Raw genomic sequence first — 16055 nt, forward strand, 5'->3', positions numbered from 1 at the left:
AATCGTTCCAGGCTAATGCCGGGATGGTTCCTTTGAAAGAGCACGGCCGACTTCCTTCCCCGTCCTTCCCTAATCTGTTGAGACCGATGACCTCGCTGTTTGGTCTCTTCCCCCGAAAACAACCCAACTCAGATGGAGCATAAAAAGTGATTCATCTGGAAAGGCCACCCAGTGGACGTCCAGTTACAGTATTGCCGTGCAAATTCCAGCCTTCGTTACCAATGAACAGCTGTCAGAAGTCAACCTGGATCCATGAACAAGGCGCTTGCTGTGGAGGCTCATATGCACTAACGTTTGGTGAACAGTCGTAGAGGAGATACTGTTGATAGCACCTAATTTCTTCTGGGCAGCCTGTTGCTCAACGGCTACTAATATATTCTTCGGTGCATATTTCCACAACCGTCGTTCACCCCTGTCATCTATGACCCGTGTCGCCTCTCAGTTGCATCGGTACTGGTCTTTGACAGCACCATTTTGCAACATCTTTGCAATGAAAAAGTAAAAACTGAACTGTACATGAATAACAATGGAGTAGACAGGAAAACCTTTAGCACAAAATAGGAATAGCATGCCTGCATAACAGTTTCTATTAATAAACAAAACTAATAAAATAAAATAAAATTAGTACTAGACAAGGCTTCATCAGGAGGTATGAAACATGGAGAGTGATACACAACAAATTAAAAGAAGAGACAGTTATCAATGTAAATACAGAATACATAAGGAAATTAAGCAATATCAATAAGATAAACAGAAATAAATAAATGCAGGAAAATGGAGGTGTTTGAGGGAACCTACAGTTTGAGAGCGTGGTGGTACTGCATTTTAACATTAACATTATAATCAAAGCAGTGGCTGTGTAACAGTTTTCATTAAATAAATGAGCCAAGTAAAATATGAACAGTATTTGAGACAACTACAAGTGGTGTTAAACATGGACAGTAATACAAGTACCAGTTAAAAGAAAGCCTTAACTATTCAAACTACAGTCTATGTGGAATAAAAAGACAACTTCAACAAAACAAAACAACTTAATGAATACAGGAAAATGGGAATATGTAGGAAGAGAGAGTGTGGGAAGTAATGAACAACAAAGATGGTTATATGAAGTTTAGGAGAGGGAAAGTGTTGAGCTGTGTCTGGTCATTTAGTATGAGATCTGGACTGTGAGCAAGATGTTTGTTAATTTCCAGGGCTTCGAGCAGGTTGAGTTTATGGCCTTTGTTTGCTAAGTGAAGTACATGGGATACTGGCTGGTAGTTGTGACCCTCACTCAGTACATGCTCGGTAAATGCAGAGTCTGAATTCTGCAACCTCCAGCTGCGTTCATGTTCAGCCAGCCTAGTTCACATGTCTCTGCCTGACTGACCAATGTAAAATTTGTCACAATCAGAACAGGTGATTTTATATACCCCACTATTGGCTAATAACTGTATCTTGTCTTTGCTATTAAAAACATACTGGGCTGTCGTGTTCCTGACATAGTAGGAAAACATATACTTGCAGGATTTCAGTGCTTTGGCTACAATCTGTGATACCTGACCTAGAAATGGTAGTGTACACCATTTCTTACAGACAGTGGATGGGGAAGCAGGTGGGGCATAGAGGAGGGGTATAATTTTTCGTTTTTGTTTCCTGTGCAAGACGTGGTCAATAAGAACTGGATTGAAGCCATTGGCTGTGGCAATAAATTTTATTGTATCCAACTCTGCTTTAAAATCGTCTCTGGACATGGGGATAGATATGAGACGGTGTACCATTGAGTGGAAAGCTGCATGTTTGTGAGCTATGGGGTGTTGTGAGCAAGAAGGTATTACTATGTCTGTAGTTGTTGTTTTTCTGTAAATTTTGAAACAATGTGTGTGTGTACTGATGTCAATGGTGAGATCTAAGAAGTTTATGAATTTGTTGCCAATGTCCATAGTGAACTGTTTACAGCCGAGGTTTTCAATTCTCAATAAAAAAAAAATGACGTCTAAATGGGGTTCATATTACAAAGTCAAGTTTGTATGGTTTGTTGGCATTCTCATGCTTTCTCTGCGTGTTGAATAATTAGATTTCTGGGCTGCAGTCGTGGAAATACCACTTCTTCTGCTGATATTCTGGTAATCATCAAATGAGCCGATCGACTGAAGACACGGAATGCTCTTTAAAGCATCTGTCTCTTTCAATCGCATAATAAGGGGCGCTATTCTAACCTACAGTAAAGTAAAATAAAAAGGATTATATGTTTGCTGAGAGGGCGATGTTTGCGGTCTTGAACATGTGAGAAAGATGGAGCTGTGGGCCCTTTACAACATTAAGTAGGGAAGGGACTTCTAGGCAGATGGAAGTGGAGGCAAAATGACATGAAAACTAATGTTCGACTGGTATTAGCAAGGGCTAAGAGATGGGATTTAGGTGATAGGAGGTAGATAGGATAGCAGGTATGCAGGGAAAGATTTGGTTGGAGCTTTTATTTGGAATGAAGAAGTATAGTACATAGTTCAATGGGTGTGGCATGGAAATATGGTTCAAATTACTCTGGGAAAGGGTACACAGTGCGAAAATGTAAGAACACTGGAACGCGGTGTCAGAGGCACGGCAATAGCTCGGGGATGGTGAGGGTACAGAGCCCTATTGGGAGACATACACTATGTGATCAAAAGTATTCGGACACCTGGCTGAAAATGACTTACAAGTTCGTGGCACCCTCCATCGACAATGCTGCAATTCAATATGGTGTTGGGCCGCCCTTAAGCTTGATGACAGCTTCCATTCTCGCAGGCATACGTTCGATCAGGTACTGGAAGGTTTCTTGTGGAATGGCAGCCCATTCTTCACTGAGTGCTGCACTGAGGAGAGGTATCGATATCGGTCGGTCAGGCCTGGCACGAAGTCGGAGTTTCAAAACATTCCAAAGGAGTTCTATAGGATTCATGTCAGGACTCTGTGCAGGCCAATCCATTACAGGGATGTTATTGTAGTCATGTAGTGTAACCACTCCGCCACAGGCCGTGCATTATGAACAGGTGCTCGATTGTGTTAAAAGATGCAGTCGCCATCCCCGAATTGCTCTTCAACAGTGGGAAGCAAGAAGGTGCTTAAAACATCAATGTAGGCCTGTGTTGTGATACTGCCACGCAAAAACAACAAGGGGTACGAGTCCCCTCCATGAAAAACGTGACCACACAATAGCACCATCACATCCGAATTTTACTGTTGGCACTACACACACTGGGAGATGATGTTCACTGGGCATTCGCCATACCCACACCCTGCCATCGGATCGCCACATTGTGTACCCTGATTCGTCATACCACGCAACTTTTTCCACTGTTCAGCCGTCCAATGCTTACGCTTCTTACACAGGGTGAGACGTCGTTTGGCATTTAACGGGATGATGTGTAGGTTATGAGCAGCTGCTCGACCATGAAATCCAAGTTTTTCTCACCTCCCGCCAAACTGTCATAGTACTTGCAGTGGATCCTGATACAGTTTGGAATTCCTGTGTGATGGTCTGTATAAAAGTCTGCCTATTATACCTTACGACCCTCTTCAACTGTCGGCGGTCTCTGTCAGTCAACAGACGAGATCGGCCTGTACACTTTTGTGCTGTACGTGTCTCTAGGGATATTCAGGAGTGTGGATATCTCGCGTACAGATGCATGACACAAGTGACACCCAATCACCTGACCACGTTCGTAGTCCGTGAGTTCCGCGAAGCGCCCCATTCTGCTCTCTCGCGATGTCTAATGACTATTGAGGTCGCTGAAAAGTGGAGTACCAGGCACTACGTGGCAGCATAATGCACCTAATATGAAAAACGTATGTTTTTTTGGGCGTCCGGATACTTTTGATCACATAGTGTAGTACCGGCGGAGGTATTTCGTAGCGCATGCAACCCCAAACGCGCATGTCCTAGCAGTCTACATCTGCATTAATAGTTCGCAAATCACTGATTTGTGTGGCAGAAGGTACTTCGTGTTGTACCTGTTAGTGCGGCTTTTCCCATTCCTTTCACGTATGGAGCGTCGGAAGAGCGGTTGCTTAAACGCCTCTGCGCGCGCTATCATTATTGTAATCCCGTCTTCGCGTTGTAGCTGTTTGTTCCTAGACTCATGACTTACAGTTAATTCTGAAACTTACTTACAGGATACTTAATGTCTATCTTCAAGAGTATGGTGGTTCAGTTCTTTCAGAATCTCCATGACACTGTCCCTTGGATCATACAAATCTTGACCATTCGTACTGTTCTTCTTTGTATACGTTGAATATGAAGGGTTCACGGGGAAAAGGGCGCAAGTCAGGTCTTCTTACTTTTTCAGGAAAGAAGGTTATAACACCAAACATTCTTTACCAAATGTAATTTTTAGTCATTCCCTTTGAAATTTATATTTAGTGCACCCTTACTGATAGTCGTTAGGTACCTCTACAAGGTTTTTGTGTAAACGTACTGTAACAACCTAAAGAAAATATTATATCGAATAACTTCCTTTTTGTAGGGAAAAAGGGGTTGGTCATTATAAAAGGGGGAATGGCGGTAAATCTCGCTAATTCGTTAACTTTGTTAAACCTAGTACAATTAGAACTAACTGGTTGGTTGGTTTGTGGGGTTTAAAGGGACCAGACTGCTACAGTCATCGGTCCCTTTAGAACTAACTAACAGTATTATTTAAGATGTCATTAAAAAGTGTAAGAAATGAATGTGCAAAAATTTATTAGTTACGAAAAAACCATAAAAAACATAAGACAGAAAATTATAGAATAGAATAGAATTAATTCTTTATGAACAGAAAAAAATTTGTAGGATCAAACAATTTCTTTGTAAACTATGTTCATTCATCGTTTATTCATTTCCGCTCTGGATTTGCTTCTTAGCACCAGCACTTACTGGTTTTAGAAAAATAGTGTGATCTTGGTGGCACAATTTCTTGTTACGCTTTTGTCTTTCTTCCAGTTTTGGCAGCTGGGAAGAAAACTGCCTAGCCTCTTCCCCCCAAAAATATCTTTAACTGTTGTAGGTCTACATACTTGTCATAAATAATAGGTTGTGCACCTACAACAAAAACATCTTCTTGTAGGTTTTTGAAAAAGTAAATGTAGGTGTAGTTGTTTTAAGGAAATAATGCAATAAAAATGATGATAAAAATAAATAAGGACGAAACAAGAAACACTCACCTTCATATGGTCAGGTAGAAAGAACTCTCCTTGACGCTAAGGTTGTCCTGTTGGAACCGTAAGTAGCTTGGGCTTGTTGATAACATAGCGATCCCAATGGCCATGGAATGTACTTCTGTATTCCAAGAATCGGGGATGTTCTTTTGCAACCACTAATTCTTTTATTGGTCTAGAAGGAAATGGGCGTTTCTTGAAATATAAGTGATCGAGGTGTGTAGAGTAATCTCTTACAAACTCCGTCTACATCGACAACATGAAAAGGTGAGTGTTTTCCTCTTGCACTCTATTTCCTCTATCCAGTCTTTGGGCATTTCACCTCCCTTTTTTTTTATACTGGCCATGTTACGATCAAATTCAAGAGACGAGTGGCCACGAAATGGAAAAGTCATTTTCACGTTCTTGCTCAAGTCTCTTGACGTGATGAACGACGTAATGTAGCAGGCGGAAAATAATCCAATTCTTGTTCTGCCCCCCGCGAGAGTCTGAAAATACATCTAATTTTCTAACAGAGGGATCAAGAATTGTCACAGAATAAAACAAAAAGGAAGAGACCTCGTTAGACCCTTTGTAGGCTACTGTTTAATCATACACGAAGAAATATGATTCATCGGTTGACAATATATGAATATTAAACATGCACAACCTTAATTGTCTCTTGTAGCACCCGTCGCTAGTTGTGTGATGTTAGGGATAGGTAAGTTATTCTGGAAATCCATAGTAATACCTTCACAATCTTTTGATGCCTTGCTGTTTGCTTTAGAACTTCTTTAACGAATATAAATCATGTCAGATTTTAAAAAGTGAAGTTTTTCACTGTTGACAGTTGATTGATTTTTTTTCTGAACTCGCTCTTTCTGAGCTATTTTCCGGGTTCGATTTCAAAGCATGTTCAACAGCTCGAATGTCGGCAGCATGCCTATCACAGTAACTACAAGTGTCCATTCTAGGATACCCGAAACCGACGTTAAATTCTGTATTGAAAACAAGCCTAATTTTTCAAACAAGACTGATTGAGTAGGGCTTGATTTCTTAAATAACTTATACATCTCACTGATGTTTAGATCTGGTGGGAGATACACTTTCTTAGAGGTTTTCAAGCGGTAATGGCTTCGTACACCTTTAAATGAAATAATGTGTTGGTGAACTGCGTCAAGTGCCTCCGATGTCACACGATGTTTCCGATTAGAGTGTTAGCCTCGACCATGCTTAGGACTCACACGTTTTTTCAGACAACGTTGTATTACTTCTAATGTTTCTCACAGATATTCCGTGAAAATATGTAAAGGCTTTAAAACAAAAATTACTTCAGTGACATAATTCTCCCTCTTCGCACTTACACGATATGAATAACTGCTGTCACGAAATTTAGCTTCGTTTTCTGGGTGCCTAGGTCTCCTTTGCGATATACTGTTTACATTAATTAGGCCTGCCGAGTAAGCATGATGCTCATCCACAATAATTTTGTTATAATTAGATAGAATATACCCACGTTCTGAATCAGTAGTACTCTGAAACTATCTCAGTCTGGAACATTTACAATCTGGCTCTAATTCATGGATGGATGATAAAAGTTTTTTTCTCACGTCGGAAAGTCGACCTGTTCTCTTCCTTTTTCTTCGTTGAATGTAACAGTTGGCTGAAGGTGATACTTTCGTCATCTTCATTTTCCATGTTCACTTCCACAGTTCAGTTAAAACGTAAAACAAACTGAATAATTCACACATCACACAAAGCACCGACTTAACGTCTCGAACAGCACATACTCAACAGCTCAAGGAACACTGAATAAAAAAGGTATGCCAGATTAGCTTAGTGGGCTCTCATTGGTCAGCGACTTGTTACGTCACCCGTCAGCCAGACGGCAGCAGTCTCCGTTTGCAGAATATGAGAGATTGCAAAATAACTGTTTCCACGTCTCTTCTTTTCTCATACAACTTAAAAGTTTCGCGCTCACAGGGTTGAACACACTTCATGTTAATATTATATACAAGGTTTCCGAAAGAAATGCGTTAAATATTAGTAGCAATGATGATATATCGTCACGCAAAACTAGTGGCAGATGTTCGCATCTGCATTCATGCTCGTGTTTTAGGCATCTGACTACGGTAAATGTTTTTTTTTTTTTTTTTTTTTTTTTTTTTTTTTTTTTTTTGTAAATGAAAAGATAGTTATCTTCGAACTTACCTTACAAAGCTGATGCGGAAGCTATGTCGAAGATGCTGAAGGCGACGCTGACCAGATTCGAATCTTCCTTGCCGAATTCCGTTTCATTGCATCAATATTGGCTCTTTTGTTTAAATGTCTAATCCGTACAAAAGTTCTTTTTCTGACATATAACTGAACTATTTTGCTATTAAGTTCGGGAAATTTCGCACTTATATGATCTGCTAAGGTTGCCATCACTCTATTACAATGAGAAATATTTTATCAATGAAAAGCAGCAAATATAATTTCTAACTCACGTATTTTAGCAAACCAGTCAGTAGAGGGAGAAATGAGGCCCCCTTTTTGCAATAATAGTAATCCAGTCTTGCTTCAGACTTAATTCTGTGTCAACAACACACTGTCCTGCTGTATTTCCCAAAGAACTGTCAACGTTTTTGCACTTGAATGGTATATATCCTGCTAGATATTTTAAAGCATCATCATTCACGTCTTCACTGGTACACACTAAATCACTGAGCTCGAAATCTAAGAGCAAGTTTTCGTCATCTGTAGCGACGTCAAATGATTTATCAGTTACTCTTATACATAATTCGCTCGAGAGAAAACGTGCAAAATCTTCCTCAGTTTCATCAGCTGGTGTCGGGTAGTTTTCAGAACCAGAATTCTCATTTATGTCCTCTGAAGTCGAAGCACCAGAAGACAAAGGTATTTCACTTGCACTTCCAGTCAGTATCAATAAACGTATTCTGTTTTTCACCTCGAAAGGAGTGGGATTGTTGTAGAAGACACCAAGGCCACGGATTCTGGAAAAGAAATTTTCCAGACAGTCTTGATTAAGTATGGCTGTCAATATATAAGTAGCTCCGGTATTTTTCGTATCATTGTAAAGTCCAAAAAGTGAATTTATTAATATAATGAATCCCTTCTGAAACGGGAGAAGACTTTCTTTTTCCTACTCGCATATTAGAACACATTTCAAGAAATCTTTTTAGAGAGTTTTCCTGACATCTGATATTACACCCGTAACCACTTCTAAGGGAAGCTTTCTCATCTTGAGGGTATCTCGAATTCAGCACATCGAAAACATCGTTCATGAGCTCAATGAAGCTTCCTTCGCGGTCTTTATGCAGAACATATCTCATAGCTTGGGCAGTGCGATGTGAAAATATCTGTGCAGCCCTTCGGACATTCTGACGACCAAGTCCACTAACGTTAAGATGAACCTCCGATATGTGGTGATTGATCGAAAGATCGCCTTTTTGAAGTCGAAGAAGATCTTCTATAACCATTTTTGTAATCACAGTACCATCAGGCAAAGTGATTCCGTCATCAAGAAAATGATTTCTTAATAACTTAAGCAAATGTGGAACATCAAAAATAACCCAGACTTTTCTGCTATGATCAACAGGGTTTGAAAAGAATGTCTTGGATGTAGACACACCAAGTTGCTTCCACACATTCATATTTTTTGGTCCCATGTCACACTTAACAGCTACGATACGGATTCCTGCTGTTTCAACTTCTTTTATGACATTCTGCAACAAATCACTAGACTTTGCAACATCAAAGTCATAATACACTGGCTGCTTCCATTTTGAAAACAAGCTGCGAACCATGACGACTTGGACATTGTTGTGTGGTCCGACTACTACATCGTCGGACGAATCGTAAGTCACACGACCGTCAATGCTCATCTCGTCGAAGCTTAGGACACCAATTGCCTCTAATGATGTGAACATTTCTGACCTACATTTAATTAACTCCAAAACTGGTTTCAAAATACCTGGTTGGCACTTGAACTGTTTCGTTCATGTCTGGAGTGTTGACCTGCAGGGAAAAGGATAACTCTTCCTCCTCAGGTAGGCATATGCTTTAGGAGACAAAGCTCTCAATGTGAGAGCATTTGCAATGTCCTCTGAGCACCACTTTACTTGCTTCCTCTTCTTTAACAGACAACGAATTTGTCTTGGTGTGAAACACAGAGAAAGTGTACTTCTCACATCCGAGCATACACACTTGTGCTTCTTAGTGTGAGACACTTAATTCTTTGTTCTAGTCGAACATTTTTAATCTTCAAACTAACCAATTCTTCCTTCAGTGCTTGAATTTCCTGGTCTTTAAGTGAAATTAGCGTATCAGTAAAATCGTCTGTGTTGCTGGATTTGTCCAGCTTACTTTTCCTTGGAGATAAAGTTTTCAATGTTGAGAGAGCTCTTTTTTTTTACTATTCTAGTGTCACAGCGACGTTCTCTCTCTGTTAGAACACTACCGGTAACATTCGCGGTGCTGGGACCTGGAACTTCGAATACATTTCCGTGCCAGTTTGGTATTTTTAGAGACGGAATAGCATTACCCTGTAGCAGTTTCCGTGTAGGTAGACCTGACAACTCATTCTGCAAGTTTCGCTTGTAATCGCTTTCAAAAAATGTTCAGAACAAACTCTTGCATTATTAACATTAATTTTGTCCTCTCGTTTACAACGAGCAATCCACTTACACTGTAGTTCAACATTTTTTGGAAAGCAATCAGCCCCTCATCGCTGAGTCGTGCATTAACATTTTAATTGATTAAGCTGTTTGATTTTTATAAAATTTCTCTGTTAATATTGTACCCTTGTCAAATCGTTGTTCGCTTTAAGCATAGTATTAGTCAGACCTATGTTTTGTGTGAAATTCACGCGAAATTTTACTCTGTCTTTTTGAAAACATACTTCATTTTAAAATCTTGCCTTGTAATATCATTTCATAGAAATAGTTACTCGCCCCATCCCACTGTTTGGCACTATGCATTACCACATGTAACAGTCTGTGCATGTATTTCGAAACAGAGACCTAGCTTTGCCGCTGCCTGCTTACTGATTGCTGTTGTGCTTTCGCGAAACAATGTTGTCAAGACGCGAGGTAAGTGGAAATTTTGATTAGGGTCAGATAATTGTTGTACTTCAGTTGCGCATTTAACATAAATACAAGATGGATTCAGATCAGTTGCACTTCAGTTCATATTAGGTTCTGTTTAGTCAAAGATTAGCTTACGAGTTGATCTTGGGTAACAGTTTGTGGGGACAGTTTCTGATAATAAGTAGACTTTTGTAGAGAGCAAGGTAAGGTTATGCTAAATTCGGTATAGAAACAAAATTTAGTGGGGAGGCGAACATATGTCGACCTTTCTGCCAAAAAGTTCGTTATTTCTTGAAACCAAAAATACCACTAATTTTACTGATGAACTTTTTTCAGCCAATTCATTTAAAGTTATGTGTTCAATCTGTGAAATTTGGTGTCGTGTGACGATTATCGATTACTTCGTTGCGTAAGCATTTAGCATAGTAGTGCAGTTTCTGTGTGGATTTCTTTCATTGTTGGGCATTTGCATGCGCAATAGTACAGTTCTGTTTGTTTGATCATTGTAGCAGTTCTGTTTCTTCAAGAAATAGTGTTTCATCATGAGTGGTACAGCAGAAATCAATATGAAAGTTCGTCGTAGCTCTAGACAATAGATGGTGTTGCAAAATGATTCGGTACAGTATGAGATACACCACCTTGAGCGATTAGTGAACCCCAGCAGTTTACATAAGACTGCAAGACATTGCGCGGATCCACAATTATCAACCAGTTCAGCGAATAATAATGAAACAGAACAAACGATGGGTAATGAACATGTGAATTCTGACGTTGAGAGTGTCTGCGGTAAGTCGCCACAGTCGTACAACCGGTAATAGACACATGAGAATCAGGTTTTGCGTCAGCGTCCTTTGATCGAACACAACGCACATCACCTTCATTGAACAGTTACACAGAACCACACTGCGCGAGTCCGACAAATGTTCTAGGATCAATTCGTTCAAAATTGACATCTGAGGTCATCAGTCCCCTAGTCTCAGAACTACGTAAACCTAACTAATCTAAGGTCATCACACACATCCATGCCCGAGGCAGGATTCGAACCTGCGACCGTAGCAGCCGCGTGGTTTCGGACTGAAGCGCCCAGAACCGCTCGGTCACAGCGGCCGGCGACCAATTCATCAGATGCTTAAAGAAACACAAGATGAGGATAGGAAATCACTTAGGGAAGAAATTAAAAATGATCTTCAACCAATAATCAGCAGTTTTGTAAATAGATTACGTTACCTTGAAACAGAACAATGAGAAGGACTAATTTTACCTAAAATCAACACTGTAGTTCCGAGTGCGATAGTTACACAGATAAAACCTGTACCATGGCTTGCTCTTTCCCCAGATATGTCACCTCTGGACTTTTCTGTGTGGGGAGGGATGCGCAACCTTGTTTACACAACCCCTGTTGCATCAGAAGAGGATCTGGTTGCCCGGATAGTAGCAGCAGCAGGAACAATTCAGGAAAATCCTGGGATTTTTGCCCGTGTCAGACAGAACATGATCCGACGGTGTGTTTATGTGTCAATGGAGGCATTTTTGATAATCTACTGTAATTGGAATTGGGTTGTATTAATGTGTTGTCTCTTGGTCATAAAAAATGGAAAAGTGTTTGTTGGTTTAATTAATTTGCCGCCAAAGAAATTTTCCTCTACTGGTTTAAATACTCCTGACAGGAAAAAATGACATTAGTGAAAAATATTTGTTTTGATGTCCCCTACAACCTCCCAGAGTTTGTCGGTTTAAATACTTTTCACCCTGTACTTTCTAGTGACGATCATAAATAATATAGGTGGTCAATGAGACCTTTGTACCACTAACCGTCGCAACAGCCACGCTTATTTAACTGTTTTACTGTTCCATTAGACCTATTTTCTCTATACAATAGGTCGCATTTTAAACGCCTTCTGAAGTTGTCATGTTTTGACTGATTACAAAGTTGTGTCTCAGCATAGTAATAGAACTAATATTATTAAATTCTTCATTTGTGTGCCCATATAGTACGTAGGTGCTTTACAGTTCTTGAGGTGTATTTTTGTTCTGCCGTTGCAACTACAAAAATGCGTAATTTTTTCACGAGACACGTTTCGCTTTACTGAGGTAAAGCATCATCAGTTGTCTGTAATCAAGTTACTTAATTATAATTTGCTTTAAGATCGAAAACAGTTCGTTAAGAATATTGATTTGTACTTACGGTGATTTTCGCTTGATTTCTCTCTTACGTCAGGAAATGCGAGGAATTAAGCGAAAATCATCGTAAGTACAAATCAACTTATTTTTAACAAACTATTTTTAATCTTAAAGCAAATCAAAATATAAATAACATAATTACGGATCACCGATGATGCTTTACCTCAATCAAGCGAAACGCGTCTGGTGAAAAACAAAATCACGCATTTTTGTAGTTGCAATGGCAGAACAAAAATACCCTCAAGAATTATTATATTATCGTATAGCTACTATTATCATATCATTATCATCATATTAATGTATAATATTACCATCATTTATTATTATTATTAGATTATTATTATGTTATTATTGAGGAGGAGGAGGATAATGTTAATATTTTCGTGAACGTAGAAACTCATCTCTAGACATTTGCCTACGGCGAGCCGAATCAGTCCAGGAAGTACGCTTAGTGTCGTCTATGAATAATCATGCTTCGCTACCACCACAGACAACGCAGGGGAGAAAGCTGCTACAGAACTGCCAAAGGACCAAGGAACAACGATGCTGAGTAATATCCATTTTGCGTCACTTTTCGGATCCTTTCCGTCCGGAATGAAGTGAAAACACAGCAAGCAACGCGTGGTCAGACACTGTATCAATACTGGGAGTTCTACACCAATTATCCAATGTCCACACAGAGTGTCGCTGGCTGAACGAGGGGAATCCGGGAAAAGTGGGAAAGGTGCTGCAAGACAACATCTTGAGCCTTCAGGCAATCCTTGGCCTTTATGAAGGTGGATGGAATAGGTGTTTCTGAGACAACTACCACGGAGCTTAGAAAAATCACGAAGAAAGATGTCTATCCATTACCATATATAAATGACATCCTGGACTGCTTGAAAGGATCAAAGTATTTCTCAAATATTCATATGCAAGGCTGAGTGGAAAACTACTACCTTCATAACTCCTGACAGTTATATGTGGGTTCAAAGGTATACCATTTGAACTGTGTGGTGCTCCAGCCACCTCTGAAGGTATGATAAGCAATATATTTCGACACCTTAATCAGACGACATTTTTTCTGTCTGGATGACACTGCCGTTTCCTGAATAACATCTAAGCCGCATGACAATCATATTGTAATGTGATCAAATCAAATGGTTCAAATGGCTCTGAGCACTATGGGACTTAACATCAGTGGTCATCAGTCACCTAGAACTTAGAACTACTTAAACCTAACTAACCTAAGGACATCACACACATCCATGCCCGAGGCAGGATTCGAACCTTCGACCGTAGCACTCGCGCGGTTCCGGACTGAGCGCCTTAACCGCGAGACCACCGCGGCCGGCATTGTAATGTGTTCAATTCGAAAATATGTCGCTTTATTGTCCAACAAACAAAAATCTTGGAGTACCCAGTAAAGGACGATGTAGTTCGTCCCAATCCAAAGAAAATAGGAGTAGACAGACTTTACGACTCTTCGGCACATTCACGAGATGAGAAGTTTTCTTAGAATGTGCTGGTACTACAGATGATTCATAAAGGACTTTTGTACCAAAGTCCTTCCTTTGCAGGAAATACTGCAGAAAGATGCCATATTTTTCTGGAACAAGGTGCAAGAAATGTCTTTTCTTGACCTTAGGGGGTCCGTAATATCTCTAGCTGAGACCGAACTTCATACCGACAGGGATAGGGACAGTTTAATACAAATTCAAGTGCTCTAAAGGTAATAGATTATGTTTCCAGAGCACTCTCAAAGTCTATTCTAGTCTATTCTATGAACTATTCTACAACCGACGAAGAGTGCCTTAATGATGTTTGAGCCATCAACAACTTCTGATCGAATTCGTTTGGCAAAACATTCACTGATGTGGCAGTCACCATTCTCCATGCTAGCTGTCTAGCCTGAAGGATCTGTTATGTCGACTAATGAGATGAGCAATGAGGCTTCAAGAGTAATGAATAAAAATGGTGTACGAAAACGGGTGTAAAGATAAGGATGCTGACTGCCTTTCAAAGAACTCTTCAGCAGAATACAGCGGCATTGCAGCAGAAATCTCACTCATCACAGTATAAATGACATTGCTGCTGAAGAGAGGGAAGATCCAGCATTGCTGAAAGTCCGAGAACCTTTAGGAATGAGGAACCAACTAAAGGAGGATTCCGACTAGTAAACGGAACATTACATAAGAGGAACTATGATCCGATGGAACGGAAATGAATGCTCTTCATCCCAGCTAATCTGCAACCAGCGATCCTGAAGAATTTTCACGCCTCTCCGAAATCTGGTCAGCTGAGTTTTGTGAAGACTCTAGACTGAATCAGACGCAAGTATCACCAACCAAGTCTCTATCGATCCTTTAGACATTATATCGACCACAGTAAGGAGTGTCTGGGATGGAAGCATGTACCGCAGTTAACTCTGTGGCATCTTGTAGTGCCATTCGTTGGCGAGCATTGCGCTGGTGAAAAGTGGCATCATGATGCTGTCACACAGATGCAATACATGGGATGTAGAATGTCTGTGAGGTACTGCTGTGCAGTCAGAGTTCTCATTCACTACTACCCATGACCTGAAGCAATAACTGAGTGCTCTCCACACCATGACTCCAACATTGACACTGCCGTGCTTCTGCAGAACACTGGAAGAATTGGACCTCTCCACAGTATTTGTCGACGACGGTCATTCGAGGTCATGCAGAGCTGCGATTAATCTCTGAACACAATGTAATGACATTCCGCAGCAGTACATGCGTTCTGGTCATGACACCACTCCAGGTGCAGCATTCTGTGTTGTGATGTTAACAGCAACCTGCACACGGACAGTAAGTCCCTAGTCTGATTGCTGCAAGTATCTGACGAATGAGGTGGGATGACACAGAGTGATGCAGAAGTCCATTACTTATTCTTGGATGTCAAACGCCTATTTGAAGGTATTAAAATGTGGTCGGTGCCCAATACGGCGATCATTCCTTCTGGTGATCAAACTTGGTCGAATCTAACCTTTACAATGAGTATGCCTACTCTGACGTTGCCATGCAATCCTACATCGGGCCACTGTTCACATCTGGATTGCCCAAAAGCCTGCACGTTGCACGTCAGATCACCTAAGTTAAGCGCTGTCGGGCGTGGCCGGCACTTGGATGGATGACCATCTGGGCCGCCATGTGCTGTTGCCATTTTTCGGGGTGCACTCAGGCTCGTGGTGTCAACTGAGGATCTACTCGACCGAATAGTAGCGGCTCCGGTCAAAGAAAACCATCACAACTACCAGGAGCGCGGTGTGCTGACCACACGCCCCTCCTATCCGCATCCTCAGCTGAGGATGACGCGGCAGTAGGATGGTCCCGATGGGCTACTTGTGGCCTGAAGACGGAGTGCTGAATATTGCACGATTCGACCAGCCAACCCAAAAAAAAGCCATAATAAGGCAACTTTCAAATTCTGTCAGTTGTTTGCTGTCAGACACGAGTACGTGGTATATCTATGTTCTTCACAGCGATCACTCAACGTTTGACGCTATTCTTGCCCCTTATCCTAAGAGGCCTGGAAACGAAACTAAACACGAACCACGCTAATGCATTCCGATGACCAACCTACCTGTCATAGAAATCATTTACAAACTCTCTAATGACGTGTGCATGTACGAAGTTAAATTGGCATCCA

General features: G+C 40.7%; 1 protein-coding gene across 1 annotated transcript in view; it reads right to left on the reverse strand.

Moving 5' to 3' along the window:
• Positions 1-16055, reverse strand: part of LOC126419565 (cytochrome P450 6l1-like) — an 89616-nt gene that overhangs the window by 28317 nt on the left and 45244 nt on the right. The gene's annotated exons all lie outside the window — the stretch shown is intronic.

The sequence above is a fragment of the Schistocerca serialis genome, chromosome 9 (genome assembly GCF_023864345.2).
Source record: "Schistocerca serialis cubense isolate TAMUIC-IGC-003099 chromosome 9, iqSchSeri2.2, whole genome shotgun sequence".
In the NCBI taxonomy this organism is placed as follows: domain Eukaryota; kingdom Metazoa; phylum Arthropoda; class Insecta; order Orthoptera; family Acrididae; genus Schistocerca; species Schistocerca serialis.